General features: G+C 40.0%; 1 pseudogene; it reads left to right on the forward strand.

Moving 5' to 3' along the window:
* Positions 1-947: 947 nt before the first annotated feature.
* On the forward strand, positions 948-1,667 carry LOC109274382 (zinc finger protein 346-like; annotated as a pseudogene).
* Positions 1,668-19,115: the final 17,448 nt, after the last annotated feature.

The raw sequence follows: 19,115 nt of genomic DNA on the forward strand, positions 1-19,115 counted from the left end.
GGTTAAGAGTTATGGGCTTTGAGGAAGACAAACCTAGGCTTGGATCCTACCTCTGGAACTTGAAGAGGCAAAGTGACATGGCCAAGATCCCACAGTTACTATGATATAGTTTCACCAACTGTAAGATGCTGAAAACTATTAATAGAGTTTTCTTCATAGGATTGCTGTAAAGATTAAATTATCTAAAGCAGATAATGTGTTTTTTATCATAAGTAACAAGTTTTAATATTGGCTTTTATTAAACACGAAGCTGATTTTTACCGTATATCATTATTTTAGCCAGCCTTCACAGATTTCTGGACTCTTGAACCCCATTCTGTTAACCAAATATGAGATTGGTTGGCAGAGCTGTGAAGAATTATTCCCCAGAAGTTATCCCAGACTTGGACTATGACTACCATTCCAAGCCCATATTTTAATTTTTATGGGAAATTGATTTTAATGGGTTATACAGGATGAAAGGATAGGAGAGTCTCATGGTTACTAAATTCAAAGAAAATGCACATCCTCAACTAGAAAGGAGAATAACAATATTAAGATTATTCTGACATATGGATCTCGTAAGAAGGTCAAATGACTGTGTGTGCTTTGGGGATGGGGGTGGTTAAGCACTCAGAAAGGGTTGGCAGTGCTTATTAGATATTATTTGTGTTTTTTAATGTTTATTTATTTATTTTTGAGACAGAGAGAGAGAGACAGAAAGAGGGAGGGAGGGGCAGAGAGAGAGGGAGACAGAGAATCCTCAGCAGGCTCCACACTGTCAGCACAGAGCCGGATGTGGGGCTGTATCTCATGAACCGGGAGATCATGACGTGAGCAGACATAAGAGTTGGTGCTTAACTGACTAAGCCACCCAGGAGCCCCTTATTTGTTTTTTTTTTTAAAGATACAACAGTAGAAACCAAGGTTTATGAGTGGCCATCAGCAGGTTAGAGCTTGTGGGAAAGATGGAGTGTCCCACGTTGGGCAACGTGGAGGCTAAGGACAGTGGAGGGGCCAGGCAATATGACAGCTCCCTAGCATCAAGAAGGAAGAACAGGATGGGGTGCACTTAGACTGCTAGAGGACGTGCTTCCTGTGGGAAGCAGTGTCCTGGGCCCAACCAGTGGGGAGGGAGCAATTGGAGCACATGATCCAGAAGAACCAGTGTCTCTTTATCAATACCCAATGTAAGGTTTGCTGTGCCTCACTCATTTCTGAGTCCCACAAGCTGACACACTATTAGGGCAAAAAACATGCCAACAAAGTGAAGTGACACCTAGCAGTCCATGGAATGGAGACATTAAAGGGGGAAACAAAGAAGCTTGACTCAGATCAGAAAAACAGCAGAAGCAAAGACAAGAACCAGTGCTGCCCCATTTTTCACATGACCTTTTCCTCCCCTCTTCTGGCCCAGTCACATTACCTAGGGAAGACACCCAAAGAACTGAAAGTTGAAGCAGCAATCCCCTAAGGTGGAAACCTTGCCTCAGAATAGAGACATAATAGACCCAGACAAGTTCTGCAGCTTTTGCCATGAGACATTCAATGACCTTGTCATGGCTTGAGGATGTTATGTGGGCAAGAAACACAGGAAAAAGGAAACCAGGTTTAAACTCATGGCACACTAGGAGCCGCTGGCAGACCCTGCTGTCACTGACTCATCAGCTGCAAGATGTATAAGATAGTGCACCAGTGGGCACCCCAGGTTAAATCAGCCGTGAGTCAGCTTCCCATAACCATGGTCAGCCCTTGGCTTCTCTTCCTCCTTTCTTATACCTGGAGAATTCATGGGCCTAAGGCAGGAGTAAGCCACAGATATCCTCTGATTGGTCCAGGCAAATTCACCCTTTCTCTTCCCCTTTGGAATGGACCCTATAGGGCAGGAAAAGGGAAAGGGGTGGATCTTAAGAAGACTTGGGAACTCACAGGATGGTTCTGGAGGTTCAAGAACTGGAGGATGGCTTTCCCCATACCCTAGCTCTTTTGGGCCATATGTCTTGAGACCCAGGCCTGTCTTTCCTTTGCAGGTCAGTTTTGAACCAGTCTGCAGTTAAATAACTGAGTTCTCCCTGCACTCTAGGCAGATCCAGTGAAATCTGGAGCTTTCATACCAGACCTTGGCCTAGATGGGAAAGGAAAGAAGGAAGTGGCTGCCCCATAGAAGCTTAGAAGCTTGGAGCTACTATGACACTCCCCATTTCCCTAAAATGGGCACGATTTCCTGAGCCTGGGACCAGATGCTGGCCAGTTGTATAGCTTTCTGCCCACTGTGAAGTTTCCTCCTGGAGCAGCGACATAGTCCTGGAAGAAAAATGCTACCCTTCCTGCCTCTTCTCCACAGTTCCTGAATGGTGCTAAGGATCTGCAGAAGCTGGGGCAAAGCTGGAGCTGGAGACTAGTGACATCATGGAAATCTCCAATGGAAGCCTTTCTTCTCCTCCATCATTTGTCCCAGGGTCATGTGGGAAAGTCCCCACATGCAAGTTCCCTTGATGGTTCTGTGCCCCTAAAGGCAAACTGCCTGATGCCAGCTCAGAGGTTCATTGCTAATACTTGGCTCCACTGGCCCTCTCTTTTTCCTTGTGCAGCAGACCACCTGTCCAGGTTGCTGTGGTGCTAGCCCTCTCCCATCATCCACCAGGAGATTCCTGGGTCCCAGGGAACAAGATAGGGCCCCCAAGGAAAGAAAGGAGAGCTGGTGTAGGTTTATGCAGCGAAGAAACAGATATTCCCCAGGCCTCAAACCTAGATTTCTTTACCTCTGCTGTGTTTTGTGCCCTGGGACTTTACTGCGAGTGGATATTTCCTCGCTTTCACACAAGAATTCCAAGGAGTGCCACCATCATAGGCCCCTCTTCGTTGAGTCAAAGAAGCCCTTACCCTCTCTTGGGGCCTCTTCCTCCGCATTGCCTTTCCCTTTGTCTGTGAAATGCCATTATTTATCGTGCATGGGTGTGTGTGCTTGTGCTCATGCTCTGTCTCTCGGTCACTGAAGCATCTAAATAAAGAATTCCTCCCAGAGGCCAGACTGGGATTTGGGGCTATATTGCCATTGGATCTAGTATGTGTGCCTTGACCCTCACCCTCATCCCTGTTAGGTTCCCAAGGCTTTAAATACTGATATTAGGAGATGATACAGAGATAAACATCTAAATCACTTGTCAATCTTGTGGAAGCCTTCCTATGTGCCTTTAACTTAATAGAACCTCATCAACTCATCCACTTCCTCCTCTCATGGAGGGCCTTATGGAGGTCTTCATAAGGTTTAAGCTAATAATCTACTTTATTTGACACAATCATTCTGGCTGTTAGGTGGAGAATGAATGCATGGGAATAGGACAAGAAATAGACAGGGAAGCCAAAATGGAGGCTGTGTCCAATATGGATCTCTCTGGGCTAGTCCCTTCAGGGCAGAGACCTAGTTTCTTTCATCTCCACTTCTCTAATGTGGAGGGGTGTGTCATGAAGTATTTGTTGAATGAATGAATAAATAGTGAATGAATGAATGAGGGTGTGTAAGGAAAGATGGCCTTTTCCCACATAGTTCTTACATACAACTAGGTATGTTCCATAGACTTATAAGCCTAGAGATTCTTGCAGAAAGCTTTTCTATGACCCATAAATGAGCTAGGGAAGGAATGAGTCTGATGGCTTCAGGGGCCCTTTGTCTAACCTTTTTTTCAGACAGCCAGATTTGAGGAAGGTACCCAGGCAGCCTCAGCTCCTATTCTTCACTCAGCAAACTGTTCAGGATGTCAGCATCAGCCTCATTTATTAGGCAAGGAAATGAAGGGCAGAAGGGTGGGTGGTCTGCCATATCAAGGGCCCTTGGCCTATAAGACCTCTTAGTTTGAATTTAGAGTCCCTACTAGAAGTCATTGTTGGCAAGAGGGCACAGAGATGAATGCTTTCTTTCCCTTGGGGAGCTCATACACTGTTAAAGATCACTATGGCAGTGGTCAGGGGGTTATACAGGGCACAGCAGGAATGCCAAAGATGTAAGCACTAACTCAGCTAAGGGTATGAAAAAGCTAGAGAAGTTGGGAAGCTTGAATTTTATCTGCATAACAGCCTTTTGAGCTAGGTAATGACATTCCATTTTGTACAAAAGGTTCAAAGAGGTGTAGTATTTTGCACAAGGTCTTGACGCCAATAAGCTACAAAATGGAGCATGGAATCCAGTTCCCTAGATTCCTAGTCCAGAACCCTTTCCAAACAAGGACCAAAATCCTTCCCACATGACCCCTCAACCTGCCTCACCCACCTTCTGGCAGGGCTATGGTCTCACAGAACTAGTGGTCACAAAATAGATTGGATGAGGCTCAATGGTTATTTTATACTCCAAGCCCCACCCCCATAGTCTGATCATTTTACCCAAGATTCCTAGTGTTTTAGACTCCAGTTACAACTATAACAAACTGAAATCAAACTGGTTAGCTAAAACAGGAAATTTATTGATTTATCTAATGAAAACTTTTGCTGCAGGGATGGCTAGATCCAGATTCTGACACAGTGTCATCAGAAGGAATTTAATCTCAGTCTGCTTTCCTGTGTAGCCTGTTTCTCAGCAAGACTGTCTCCAGAAGGTAGCAAGATGGCCTCTGGCAGCTCCAGGCTTATATCCTGATGAATAGGCAACTACAATGGACAGAATATCTTTTTCTACTAGTTCCAACAAAAAATTCTGGGACTGGGGCACTTGATGACTCAGTTGGTTAAGCGTCCAACTCTTGATCTCAGCTCAGGTCATGATCCCACTGTTCGTGAGTTCAAGCCCCACATCAGGCTCTTCACTGTCAGCTTGGGATTCTCTCTCTCCCTCTCTCTCTGCCCCTACCCTGTTTGTGCTCTCTCTTACCCTTTCTCTCAAAAATAAATAAATGAACATTAAAAAAAAAAATTCTGGGATTGACTCATTAGCCAGCTTGGCCCTGTTCCAATTCCTAAACCAATTACTGCAACTAGGAAAATCGTGCTCTGATTTGTGGCCTAGGAAAGAGTAAGCACCATGTGAAGCACACTGACTGAAAGTGAAAAGAAGAAAGTTATGGAGCTTCTTCCAGACTAAGGGAGAGGAATGGATGTGGGTGAGAAAATATACCTGTTTGTTAGCCATATCCAGAAATTGTCTATTTGAAATACCACTTTGCCCCTAACTTTCTGAGATACATTTAGTAATATGCTCCAATGTTTAGAGTACAGTTTGATGAAACCTTACATATGTGTGTACATCTGGGCAGTCACCCTCCAGATTAAGATACAGAATATTGCCAGCTTCCAGAAATTTCCCTTATTCCCCTTCCTAGTCAGTATCCCCTAGAAGTAAACACTATTTTTAAATTTTTTTTTTCAACGTTTTTTATTTATTTTTGGGACAGAGAGAGACAGAGCATGAACGGGGGAGGGGCAGAGAGAGAGGGAGACACAGAATCGGAAACAGGCTCCAGGCTCCGAGCCATCAGCCCAGAGCCCGACGCGGGGCTCGAACCCACGGACCATGAGATCGTGACCTGGCTGAAGTCGGACGCTCAACCGACTGCGCCACCCAGGCGCCCCAACACTATTTTGACCTCTATCACCATAGATTAGTTTTTCTTGCTCTTGAATTTTATAAAAATGGAATCATACTCACGTTAGCTCAATATTATGTCTATGAGATTCATCCATGTTTTTGTGTGTCTCAGAAGTTCATTTTTTTCATGCTGTATAGGAGTCCATTCTATGAATACACAACAGTGTAGCCATTCTGTTGATGGATAATTGGGTTATTTCTTGTTTTGAACTACTATAAGTAAAGCTTTTGTGAAAAATCTTTTTAAAAGGTGCAGAAATTAAAGTATTAAGGTCAATGAGGTTATGCTAGTCACCATACAGTGAATTGCTTTCCAATGGTCTATCTTGAACCAAGGTCTTCTGATTCTCAGCTTGTTGAGTTTTACTTGAGGCTGCATAGGAATAAGAAAAACATCCTTGAACACTGACCATGATAGCCTCCACAGGAAAGTAGAACCTTGACAAACCCAATGGTGATAAGTAGAGTAAGACTAGGAAATCTTTTTTTCATCTACCCAATAAAGGCAAGAGTTCTCATTCTTTTGTCTTACTGTCAGTGTGCATGTAGTATGGCTGAATAAAGTCATCCTGGAGAGAACCTGCTCTCTACTTGTTCCAAAGGAAGATATAAATTGAGCCATTGGGGAAGAAATGAAGCCATCAGACACGACTGTGATGGCTTTTTAATGAGATTGTTTGTACTAGGCCAGCAGGTAACCTTGGTGCTGAATCAAACCCAAGAAAGAGATGGTGAGACATCAAAGGAGGATAGAAAGAGAGAGGCGGAGCAGGAGCTTAGATCTGGCAGCTGGCCAGCCGGCTACAGAAAAGGAACTAAATTATGCATCTTATTTAGTACATTTATTAAAAGAACATTTCTAGGCAAACATCCCAAAACAAATGTGACTATCAGCTAAGCGCCCCGCAGTCCTGAGCAGATTTAGTGCATGACAATTTTCTCATAATGGCTTTGTGGTGTTTGCTGAGTTTCATCTCTTTATAGCATTTTATGAATTGTCATTCCATGGGGATTTTAAATAGGCTGAATTTGTCCTTCATTTGTGGTTGTTCAACAAAGTCAAAAATGGATAAACGTAGAGTGAATGTGGCATAGGAACTGGAAGAACGTATGTGAGTTCAAATGATATTCAACCTAAGTTTTTGATTGACATTTACCAACAAATCAGAGCACTACTGATTTCTATTGTTCATTAATTTATTTTAATAATTTTGAACATTTCTTTTCCCTGGGGACACTAAGATGAGTAAGACAAGGTTTTTAACATTAAGAAGTGCCATTAGTGGGAGGAGTGAAACATGGAAATGGTGAAGGTAGAGTTATATAGATGGAAGTATCATATACCATGAGGCATAAAGGAGAGTGCGATTCTTCTACTTGGAAGGTGATGGGAGAGCAAGTCAGGTTTTCAGAAGGGAAATGATGATGATTCTTGATTGAGGAATAGAGTGATCAAAAGCATTAGGCAAGGCATTGATTACTCTGGTGGTTTGGAGACATGGAAGCAATCGAGAATAATTGGAACATCAAGGGAAGGAGAGGTTAGTGAATAAATACAGCCAAAGAGTGGGTAAGATGGCACTAGAGGATGGATGACTTTATATACCAAGTTAAGGAGTTTGATATTTTTCAGGAGAATAGAAAATCATTGAAATATTTTCAAGCAGAAAAATAACACAATCCTTGATGCACTAAAAATAATAATTTGGTAAGTAATGTGAAAGATCAGTTGAAATGTAAAACTAAGAGTAGTGATATAAATCAGGTTTAGGTCCACAGCCAAGATGAGTGATGAAGCACATCAAGTTAAGGCAGTGGCATTGTGGCTAGAGAAGGGAAAAAATGAGATACAATAGACTGAAAGCAATACAATCTGCAGTATTTGGTGAATGCGAGTGGTGTATAAGGAAAAGTGAAGAATCTAGAATGGGTCTCAAATCTCTAGGTAGGGTGGCTGGGTAATTTCATCATGTTAAAAGGATTGTGTACCTCCAAGCTGATGAAGCACAAATATACAAATTAAATATACACGTAAAAAATACACTCTAAGGGCATATGACAAATACTAACAGTAATCAATAAGTGATTCAGTTATAGATTATATTATTTGTTTCATTAGATTGTATAGTAGTTTTAAAATAAAAAAAAATGTTAAGCATGAATTATTCTTAGAACAGGAAAAACATACAAGAAGTGTTCCTTTGACAATTGCAAGTTTAAAAAGAAGTGCCTATAAATCATTTTCCTTTGACCTTACTTTGATAATGTCTTATCAATTGGAAAAACAGAACTCTGTGTATATAAAATATATGGATTCCATTTCAGACAGTAATATAGTTTCTTCTTTTTTCTAGTTTTGTACACTTCTGTTGTACTTCCCAAACTATATTCACCTGAAAAGCAAATACCATGATAGGAAAAAACACTTAAGACTTACTGTATTTAGAAAGCTAGTGGTTAGAAAGGAGATTTGCTAAAGTAGAAAGGAGATTGCATTTATTTTCATGTCCCATTGATACCTACTGGGTGTGTTGGTTGGAACCAATAACATTTCTTTGGAGCTTCTTTAATCATCGTTTGCTAAGAATTTCAGAAATGCTTCAGGATGAGCAGAGTCTGTATTCACAGTTTCTTGGATGGTATTCATATCCATCAATCTTTCACTTTCACATTGAATATGCTTATACATACAGGACTGGAGGCCTTTGCCAGCTCTGGTGTCCTTCAACATTCTTTAGTGTGGCAGTTATTGATTAATATATTAAGTGTGATTTGTCAGTGGTTGCCCCCAAACACGTTAAATTTCAAGGCATTTGTCTATTATCCTTTGGATCTGGGTTGAATTTTTTTTTTTCGAAGTCCTGAGAATTAGTAAGAATCCTTAGCACTGGAGTTAAAGAACATTTACTGGTTTTTGAAGATACCGTCAGGCAGGAAAGAAAAAAATCAATGACTGACTTTTAATATGTTCCTATTTCAAAGAGGGCATGGACTCTTCTTTTCTACCACTCATTTGTGAACCTATATACTCTTACTGGGTTTTGATTAGAAATCCACCTTATGTCAGGGTGCCTGGGTAGCTCAGTCAATTGAGCATCCAACTTCAGCTCAGGTCATGATCTCATGGTTTGTGAGTTTGAGCCCCGCGTCGGGCTCTGTGCTGACAGCTAGGAGCCTGGAGCCTGCTTCGGGTTCTGTGTCTCCTTCTCTCTCTGCCCCTCCCCCACTTGTGCTCTGTCTCTCAAAAATAAATAAATGTAAAAAAAAATTTTAAAAACAGAAATTCTCCTTATGTCTTTGTTTATCTTTTCGTCCTTAGTATAGCTTTCATCTGTAAGTAGGGAAATCCATTCTCTAGACTCTTTCAGTTTGAGTTACTAAATACTTGAGGCAGAACTGAAGGAGTAGCTGAGTGGCTCATTCAGTTTTGTGTCCGATTCTTGGTTTCAGCTCAGGCATGTTCTCACAGTTCATGGGTTAGAGCCCCTGCTGCCAACACAGAGCCTGCTTGGGATTCTCTCTCTCTCCCTCTGTCTCCGCCCCTTCCCTGCTCTCTCTCTCTCTCTCTCTCTCAAAAAAAAAAAAAAAAAAAAAAAAAAAAAAAAAAAAGAACCGAAAATATGACTGAATCACACTATCACATTCCCTCTTGATGCCTCAATCCTTTTTGATGTTGATACCAGTTTCCTTTAGTATCAGAGGCCAACCCTCCTGTTCTTTTAGCACTCCTGGAAAGTAAGCAGAAGAAGCTCTGATGGACCTAAATTCCCAGGGAAGCACTAAAAGATTCAGATATGAGCTGCACCTCATAAAGCGGCCCTTTCCAACTTGCCTCCTTCCCCTAGTACCTCCACTGTTTTTTTTGCCTTGGTTCGATGCCTATTTCAATGTTGGGATTCCCGAGTTCTCCTGGGGCTCAGAGATTGTAGAATATGATCACACTCTAGGGGCAAGTGGTCAGATCAAACTACCCACTTACACATTTGCTAGGAGGAATTAGAAGGCAAGATGCACTTTGAGAATGCATTTTACCCAGGGGAATCATAACGATCAGCCATAGCCAGCAATAGATGACTTCAGGATGAAACATCCATCTCTGTAGAAGGCATTTCAGTGTGATGAGGACAGTAGCTAAGAGACCAATTGAACTTTTGAAACAGTGAAGCATGCATCTGGTCTTTATATTCCATGTTCTTATATTATTATCTGCCCCTCTCCCCCCCAAATTAAAGCATGGGACACATATTTTATTTCATTGTATTTCAAAGACTAGATTGGGACTTAGGCCAAAAGAATTTCTTTTGAGTCGTGTGACAAAATGAGCAGAGGAGAAAGAGTGAAAAGCATCCTTTTAAATCTCACTCAAACAGCACATTCCAGTAACATCCTAAAGATTCAGGAAGTTCTTTTTTGCCTATAAATTGTGTTGAACTTCTATTTTGATCAGAAGCTTGACCTCTCCAAAGAGTAGATCAGGAAGATAAGCACTTTGGCATAAAGTAGAAATTGCCTACATGATAAAAATGGGACACAATTTAGGTTTGAGAAGCTTGGCTTTGAATTTTGTTCTGCCACTTACTGGCTGTGTATTCCTTGCCAGTTCACTTAGCCAGAGTGACACTATAAAATGGGGATAAAATAGGGATAATGACATCATGAGGTTTAAAGAAAGTATTTAAAAATATGTTAAAATTTAAGATAAAATTTTATACCCTAAGATTTAAGATATGACATTAAATGACATTAGTCAGCATGAGTCTTGGCATATGATTATGTTTATAACATCATGAAGAAATAAACGTGATCTTAATAAGTCAAACTCAGTAAACTCCACTTTTCCAGCTTCAGCCAACTTGAGACTGTATTGCTTTTATTTGTCTAAATGATGACTTCTTATTGATATTTTAACAGAGCTTGGAACTATTAAAGTGCCTTAAAAAATTCCTCAGATATATCTAGTCCATGACTAGTTATCAGTAGATTGTGATCCTTAAGCCGTTTCTGCTATGGTTGCAACAAAACACCTCCAGATGCACCCCCCCCCCCAGACCCCGTGAAAATTGTTGCACATTCAAAGCAGTCTCAATGTTTACACATGTGTCACCTGAAAGCACTTTTCTTAAAACTTCTTCCAGACAGAAGTTGTTTCAGTTAAGATGTGGAAATAGTAAATTAGCAAGTGTTCGGCTCTTGCCTACAGTGTAGCTAGCACAGTTGTGTAAGAACGAAAACATGAAACTTTCCTTGTTCACCTGGCTGAATTCTACTGAGTCATGGGAGGGGGAAGGTAGAAGATAGTTTTGTCTTTGGATGGAGAAAACATCTGGTTAAATGGAAAATATATGGACTGTGTAATAAAGAAATAATTATAAGCATATCAAAGAATATGTTAAGAATTGCTGAATTTGCAGGGCAGAATTTAAAGTCTACACCCTGGAGGACAGTGAATATCCCTTGACTTGGCCATCATTTTTATAGCATTTCCTCTACTTCTTGGTGATTTACTAGGGCAATCCCCTAGTTCCTATATTTTTTGCTAACTCAAACTACACATCTCACACATTCCAACTTGCACCTCAACAAGCTGTTGTAAGCCTTCACCTTCTGGTCACAACATTCCTATGAATAACTCCCCAGAGTGCTCTTAAAGTGAGTGCTTGTGTGTAATGAATGGCATGTGATTTCCATTAAATAATCTAAGGAGACTGTGGGTCAGTATGTACATAAACTTTCATTAATCCTTTCACTGCATGATTGTAGTGGCACTTGAGAAAAGTGAAGACTTTTCCCCTTCCATTTTAGGAAATAAGAAAAGATAAAGCATAGGATCCCAGGACGAGGAAGAGAGAATGACAGAATTTCATTTCTGGTTTACACATGGTACAACACTTGTTATGAAGACTTATCTGAAATCTAATAGCTTCTGTGGCTTCAGACCTTAATTAAAGCAAATTATGCAGCTCTGTAAAGAGTGGCTTCTCAAGTTTCTACAAGTCTGTTTTCATTTCCCATGGGCAGAGTATTTCTTTCTCTTTCTCTCAATGAAGCATATCTCTGTAGTATCGGTTTGTCAGTTAGGCAGGGTCCTAGTAGGAAATAGATGACTATGCCTCAAACAGAGTCTTTTGGTGAAAGTTTACTGAAGGGACCACTTACAAAGATGTTAACAGAATATAGGGAAGCAACACTGGATGAGCAGTATTCAGGAGAGAGTAACAGGGCAACACATTTACTACCCCTGAAGGCATAGTCAACCAGCTGAGAGAGAGAAAGAGAGATTGCTTTATGTAAAGAGGAGAGCTGGTGCAGAAGACAGACAGAGAGAGAGAGAGAGAGAGAGGAGTCGGGTAATATATGCCCTGAATTCACCCTCCTCTCTCTCTCTCCCTCTCACTCCTATGGGTGATGCTCATCAGAACCAACCAGAAGCCAGTGACAAGTAGGTCATCAGCTTCTCAGGGCAGAGCATGATGAAGAAATGCAGAGTGGAGGTGAAGGAGCAAATGGAAGACATTCAGTGCCTTCGGTGAGTATGTGTGGATCTCTGCAGCCACTGCCAGCCAGGTTAGGAATCATGTCTTGATTCCTGGACTTCGGAGATCCAGATTATGAATGAGTTCATCCACCAGAACTTCAAAAGTTGATAATTTGCCTTGAGTAAGCTAATCTTTGGAGTCAAAAAGGAAGGACTTTGAACCAGCATTCAGTATTCATTGTGCAGTGAATGTTTTATGATAACATGCTGTTTATTCTTAGAGGCTCTCCACTGCCCCAGACTCATTCTCTACGGGCTCTGCCCTGCCCCATGTCCTGGAGACTGACTTCCGATTGCATCTCAGGACCCCCTGATCTCCAGCATCTGGTTGAGCTTTGGTCATGGAAGCTCTGGCCACAGACATGAGTTTTGTTTGTTTACTCATCTGTTTCTTTTGTACAAAGTAGTAAACCCAAAAGGTTAGGGATTGTGTTTCTCTGCCTTTGTTTCTTTCACAAAGCCCAGCAGAATAAGGCTATGTATATTACATTGAATAAGTACTAAATAACTGATTGGCTAGAGGTTCATAAATATGTCTAAGCTTGCATCCCAAAGCAAATTCCGAAGTCAGTTATGAATAGTGCTGTAGGGAGAGTTTTATTTTCAGTGTTTTTCGTTCATTCAACGAATGCTAGCTGACACCCCCACAAACTCAGTGCGATTCCTAGTATTAGGAACTGCACATGCAGTGGAGAACGATGTGGACAGAGCACTTGCCCTGTGCTTGCCTCTCAGTGCCTTCCACTTAGAGAATGACATGGTGATGAAAGCTTGGGCTTTGGAGCCCGACAGAGGTGGGTGCTGGTTCAGTGCCTGGTGTTGCTTGATGCTGGCAAGCTTATATAACTGTCTAAAACTTAGTTTTCTCGTCTGTAAAAATGGAGACGTTAATACTTTAGAAGTTTTTTTTTGTTTTTGTTTTTGTTTTTTTTTTTTTTTTGGTGAGGATCAAATAAAATAAGCCAAATATTGTGACAGTGCTCCGTATATAGCAAGAGGTCAATAAATTCCTCTAGTGATTTCTATACTGAACTGCATGGTGGTGGGGGGTGATGAGAGGGCACAAGAGGGCTCTGGGGACACTGATCCAGTAGCACTGGCCTTAGTGATTACTGTGTTTACCCACAGACCGTGCCAGCCTGTGTGACTGCGCATCACACGTGTGGTAGCCGTTGACACAGGAAGTGTTCAGTAGCTCGACTCTCTTGATTTCCATTTACTTCTCCGTCCAGCATTGGCTTCTTTCCCCATTAGAATCATGAGTGACCTATTAATTGGCCAGCCAATGTCATGAACTACTTGACTGTTTTAGTCTACTTCTTCATGTTCTTTTCTTAGGCTTCCTGGATGTTTTCATATATCCATAACCACTGATCTTTGTATTTAATTTGTTCTAACTCCTCCTCTGCCCTCTCACTATAAGTCTGCATTTCCTAGAAGCCCATCCTGGGTTCTATATTGTTCCAAATCTCTGCTGTTTTCCTCAGGCACAGCATTTAAATCAATGGTTAAAAGTCCTTTTCATATGACACACAAACCCATATTATATATCCAAACCCAAATTTTCTCCTGAGCCCCATGCTCACATATCCGATTATCTCTGCCTACTGTATTTTTGTTGTTCTTGTTGTTGTTGGTTGGTTGGTTTTTGTTTGTTTTACTGGAATAAGCATACTCTATAAATACTTGGCATAAACAACTGAACCCCTTGTATTTTCACTCTCCTTCACATACACGGGGGCAGTTTTGAGTCTTTGCTCTCATAATCCATGGTAAGTTGCAATCATAGTAACTCTATTTCACAATATCTTTCAAATACGGCATTCTCATTGTTATTGTCTAACTTCTGAAATTTTGCACAGGCTTCTGTCTTGTTCCTCCCAACGCTCACCATACCATCAGTAGAGTAATTTTCTGATAAACAAATATGATCCTGGAGTTTTCCAGCTTCGAAACCACTGTTGACTGTTAACTTAGAGTTCCCTTCAAAATTACATTACATCTCCTTGTCCAGGGACGCAAGGACCTTGGCATGTTGTTTCCTCTAGCGGCGACCACTTTTATTCATCTAAAAAAATGTCCAAATGCTCTTTAGTAGACAGATCAATTGGCAAATTTTGATGAAACTTTCTAGACTATTCCAGAAATGATTGTTTTATCATTTTTTAATTCTCCCACACATTTCTTTATAATACCACTTTAAAATTTCCCAGAGTATAATGTGCTGGTGTTCATTTTTGAATAGCTGTCTGAGCCTAGCACAGTGCCTGGTACTTCAAAGAAGCTCAGGATGCAGTTAGATAATGGGTAGGAACATAGGAAAATGCACATGCTGGTAGTAATTTGCTGCTCCTATGCCTGGTTTATGGACTGATGGGCTTGGTATGTGACACTCCATACCTTTGGGTTCCTCTGACAGAGAATGTAGGAAACAAGGATTTATGAGGAGATAACACTCTCCTTTGCAGGGGCAAGAGGTGGCATTTATCAGGGAGGCAGCATGGTGTAGTAAATTTTTGTGTCAGGTGAAAAATGTGCCCAATCGGGCAGTCAACAACCATTTAGTCAATAACCCCAGAATTTAGGGTTACTTCCCACTGAGATCCTCACTCCCCTTTCACCAGTGAGCTGTTTCTTAGTTTCATGATATTTCTGATTTGGTTAAAATGTTAAAAATTCATTGAGTAATCTCTTTATAATGCCTTCTGTTTATAATAACAAACTGAGGCAGTTGATCTGAATTACCAATTGTTATCCTTTTTTTTTTTTTTTTTGGCTTGTTTTCCAAAGATAATGTGCTTCTTAAAAAGAAAGGCATTCCCATGTACACACTAGCATTCTAGGCTAACGAAGTTTTTGTGGATGGATGACAAATGATTGTAAACAAAGGCAGTTCCTTCCTCTGTAACCTTGACCCATGAAGGCCAAGAAATGTATTGTTCTTTTAAATGAAATTCATTTCACTGTCATATTAGTTATGCTTGAAAGTTTTATATCCAGCAGAGATTTTCAGGGACATGCTGTTCCTGGAACAGTGAACATGCTAATGCAGATAGATAGTAGAACAGTAGAAGAAACTTAAACCAGCATAGAAAATTCAGTGCAATGAGGGGAAGGAAGGAGGATGGGAGGCAGGAGAGTAAAGAGAGAGAAGGAAAGAAGAGAGAGGGGAGAAAGAGGGATGGAAGGTAAGAAGGAGAGAGAGATTTTCACACTGATTTTTTTTTTTTAGAATAGTTTTGGGATGTGAACTTTTGTGGAAGATTGCATTACTTTTTATTTTTGCCAAATATCCACTCCCTGTCCAGTAAGGGTATCAGACATCCACATCCTGTCAAGTACTGTGAAAGGCCTATTTTACCCTGCTTACAAACTGTTACTCTGGATAGTTTCATGAATGTTGGCAGAAGACATAAGATTCCTGGGTCAGAGACAGAGGACTTTATTATTCACAGCACGTCAGGTGGTGTTAGCTTCATGTTACCTCAATCTTGCTTCCCAGTCCCTCCAAGGTCAACAGAGGCAACAAAGAGTTGGTCTTAGGTTGATTGTGCACATACAGTGGGCTCATATCCTAGATAAGGAACCCTGAGGTTACTGAGCCCCAATTTTATTAGGGACTGCTAGCAAATCTGCCCAATTTTTGCCTTGGAGGGAGACATCTCTACTACCCTGGATAGCAAACAAACCAGCCTACTACCTTAGAGGGGTATCTCGGGTACCTATCTATCTTCTCTATCTTCCAAGACTGTTTATTCTACACATACCCTTGAAAAGCTAGTCCTTACCTATACAAAGATTTTCACAATTGTTTTTTCCCAAAGCCTTAAAGCTTCAAAATTGTAAAACTTTGCTGAAGCAATAAAGTTTTAATGCACACTAATTGAAGATAAGAATAATGTGTATCATGTGATGCCTTTCAGTTTACAAAATACTTTTCTATGCATTATTGTGCTCAATAATGTATAAGGTCAATGATAATGAAGCTAAATTCATTCCAGGTTTGTGGGTAATAATCCATGTTAGGGGGAAGGGGGCTTACAATTATTATAACAATCATGTATGTTAAAGAGGTACAGCTGGCAATAGAGGTTGTGGGAGTTGTAATAAATTTGTGTGTGTGTGTGTGTGTGTGTGTGTGTGTGTGTGTGTGTGTGTATTTCTTACCAGGTCATTGTAAAACAAATGTTATAAATTACAAACACACAGAGTTCACTTTCTAGCACTGTCCTTAATTAGCATTATTAAAACTGCATCACAAGAGGGTAAGGATGTGGGCATAACTTAGAAATTAAAAATAAAGGTGCTGAATTTCAAAAACAAAGATAAAACACCAGAAATAGAATAGAGGTTTAAAAAATACTAAAATCTTGTCTCCACAGATGAAATTCCCGAACGAGCTTCTGCAAACTGGAGGCATTTCATAGAGATGCTACTAAGCAGCTCATTGTTATCCTTCAGATTTCCCTTTCTTTGCAATAGACTCATAATTAATCATGAATCACAAATGCAAAGATCATTAGCGTTGGAAGAGTCCTAAAGAATTCTGCAGCCCAGTGAATCTCAGACATTAGTGTGTGCCATGGGAATCGATTGAGAATCATTGGAATCAGTAAACTACAGAAGCTCAGGACTTCACTAATTGAGGATCTGATTTGCTAGGTCTAGTAATTCTGATGCAAACCAGTTTTCAGAACCACTGTTCTAACATCATTTCATAGGTAAAGAAAACCTTCACTTATAAAATCTTCAGTCATTATTTCTTTCTATCCATTTCCATTACTAATACCCTAATCTCAACTTTTGTTACCTTAGTATCTAAAACAGTGTCTGGCAATATGTGCTATTGGATAAATATTTGTTAAATTAATGAGTGTTTATCTTTTGCTCTGACATCATTTTCTGTGCTGATAATGATTACGCCTCCAACCAATCTATCATTTGCTGTTAATATTGCTTAAAGAATTTTTTAAAATACTAAGTAAGGAAGGTATTATTTATCTATCTGACAGATGAGAAAACTGAGGCAAGAGGAAGTTAGTGACTTTCATTTCTTTTACAGGGTACAGTGAAAGAGCTATTACTTAAACTAAGAAATAGCTTGTTTATGAAAATATAATTCATGAGCACTTTGCATAATTTGGATATATCATGATTATTATGCATCAAGAAATATGCTATAACAGAGAGAGAATGGAAAAAAGAGGGAATGAAAGGTAATACATTGTAATGGTTAAGTAGACAGAAATTAGAGCTAGCCTGCTGGGTTCAAGTTCCACATCTGCCATGTGTGACCTTTAGTTGTATGAGCTCAATGTGTTTTTTAATCTCTCTAAACCACATTTTTCTTATCCATAAAGTGATGATGGTAATATTTTATTTCAGGGTTATTATCAGGATTAAGTGAAGATTAAGTGTAAAAGCTTCATAGATCATCTGGCAAATAATAATTAGCCAATACATTTTACTTATTAATCTCATCATCATCATCATCATCACCATCATCATTATCATTAATATAGGAATATTTTAGGAGGTCAGGTTTTGCCAAATTCAGGGTCAAAGAATGATGCTGTGTTTATTAATATGACTGTAAGCTCTTATAAGGAATTATAATTTTAACTAAAAATTAGGAAAAGAGGTATTACCCAGGCATATATAGAAAAGAATGGGAGGGGGGACCTGGGTGGCTCAATTGGTTGAGCATCTGACTTTGGCTCAGGTCACGATCTTGTGGTTTGTGGGTTTGAGCCCCAGGTCGGGTTCAGTGATGACAGTTCAGAGCCTGGAGCCTGCTTTGGATTCTGTGTCTCCCTCTCTTTCTGTACCTCCCTGACTCACTCTCTGTGTGTGTGTCTCTCTCTCTCTCAAAAATAAATAAACATTAAAAAAAATAAAAGAGTAGGAGAACAAGTTCAAGTTACCTAAAAATATTTGCGCAAATTGTTTCCTTTCTGCAAAGGTAGGCTCTAATATGCGTAGACTTGGTTCTGTTGCCCAGGAGTATCTTAAAGGTATGAGGGAATACCTGGCAATAGTTGTTTTTAAGCCCATATATTTAAATATCTGTCCCTGTTAAAAAGTATATAAAAGTATATCAATGTGGTAATTTGTATACACAGACTCTGAGATTCTTAGAGTTAGCAATCAGGATACATCTCTTTCTCGTATGAGTATCGTTACATGCAATGAAGTATAGAATTTAAGAATATGTTATATTCATAAGCTTTTATTAAGTTAGCCTTTGTGGCAGCTTCAATTGTTTTGGTGGTGTTGTTTGTTTATTGCTGATTCTTTTTTTTTTTTTTTTTTTTTTTTTGCCCTTCCTGACATTTCATTTGGCACAAATACACAAATGAAGAGGCATCAGTAAAATTTTAAAATGGTTTACTGAGGTTGTAAATAGGCATTGCTGCTGTCTATAAAACTTCATTGGCATTAGAAGGATCTCACCATTTATCTAGTGCCTCGCATGGCTGCCCAGGTAAGGTCTCCGCAGCTACGTGGTCAGACGTTGTCAAAAAGATTCAAGGCTCAAGAACAGAAACATCCCTCTCTTGCTGCATGACTGTACATTTCAGCTATGCTCTAAAGACTATTGAAAGGAACGCCAAAACATTTTAGCCAATTGTATAAATAGTGACTTAAATTTGGAAAGCATGTTCCTTCAGAACTATGTACTATTCTACCTACGTGTAACAATAACAACAGTAAATATTTATAAATAGGACTTACTATGTGCTGGGGACTATGGTAGATTCTTTCCAGGAATGACTTCATTTAGTCTTTATGGAAATATATGAGGTAGATAGTGATTATATCCCCATTTGACAGATAAGTCTACTGAGGCACAGGAAGGTTAGGCAGTTTGCCCAGGATCAACCACCTGATAAAAGACAGAGTCAGATTTTGAACTTAGGCCATTTGTCCTCAAAGCCCTAGTTTTATTTTTTTATTTAAAAAAAATCTTTTTAACGTTTATTTATTTTTGAGACAGAGAGAGACAGAGCATGAGAGAGGGAGGCA

The sequence above is a fragment of the Panthera pardus genome, unplaced genomic scaffold (genome assembly GCF_024362965.1).
Source record: "Panthera pardus isolate Hobbes unplaced genomic scaffold, ASM2436296v1 HiC_scaffold_24, whole genome shotgun sequence".
NCBI lineage: Eukaryota > Metazoa > Chordata > Mammalia > Carnivora > Felidae > Panthera > Panthera pardus.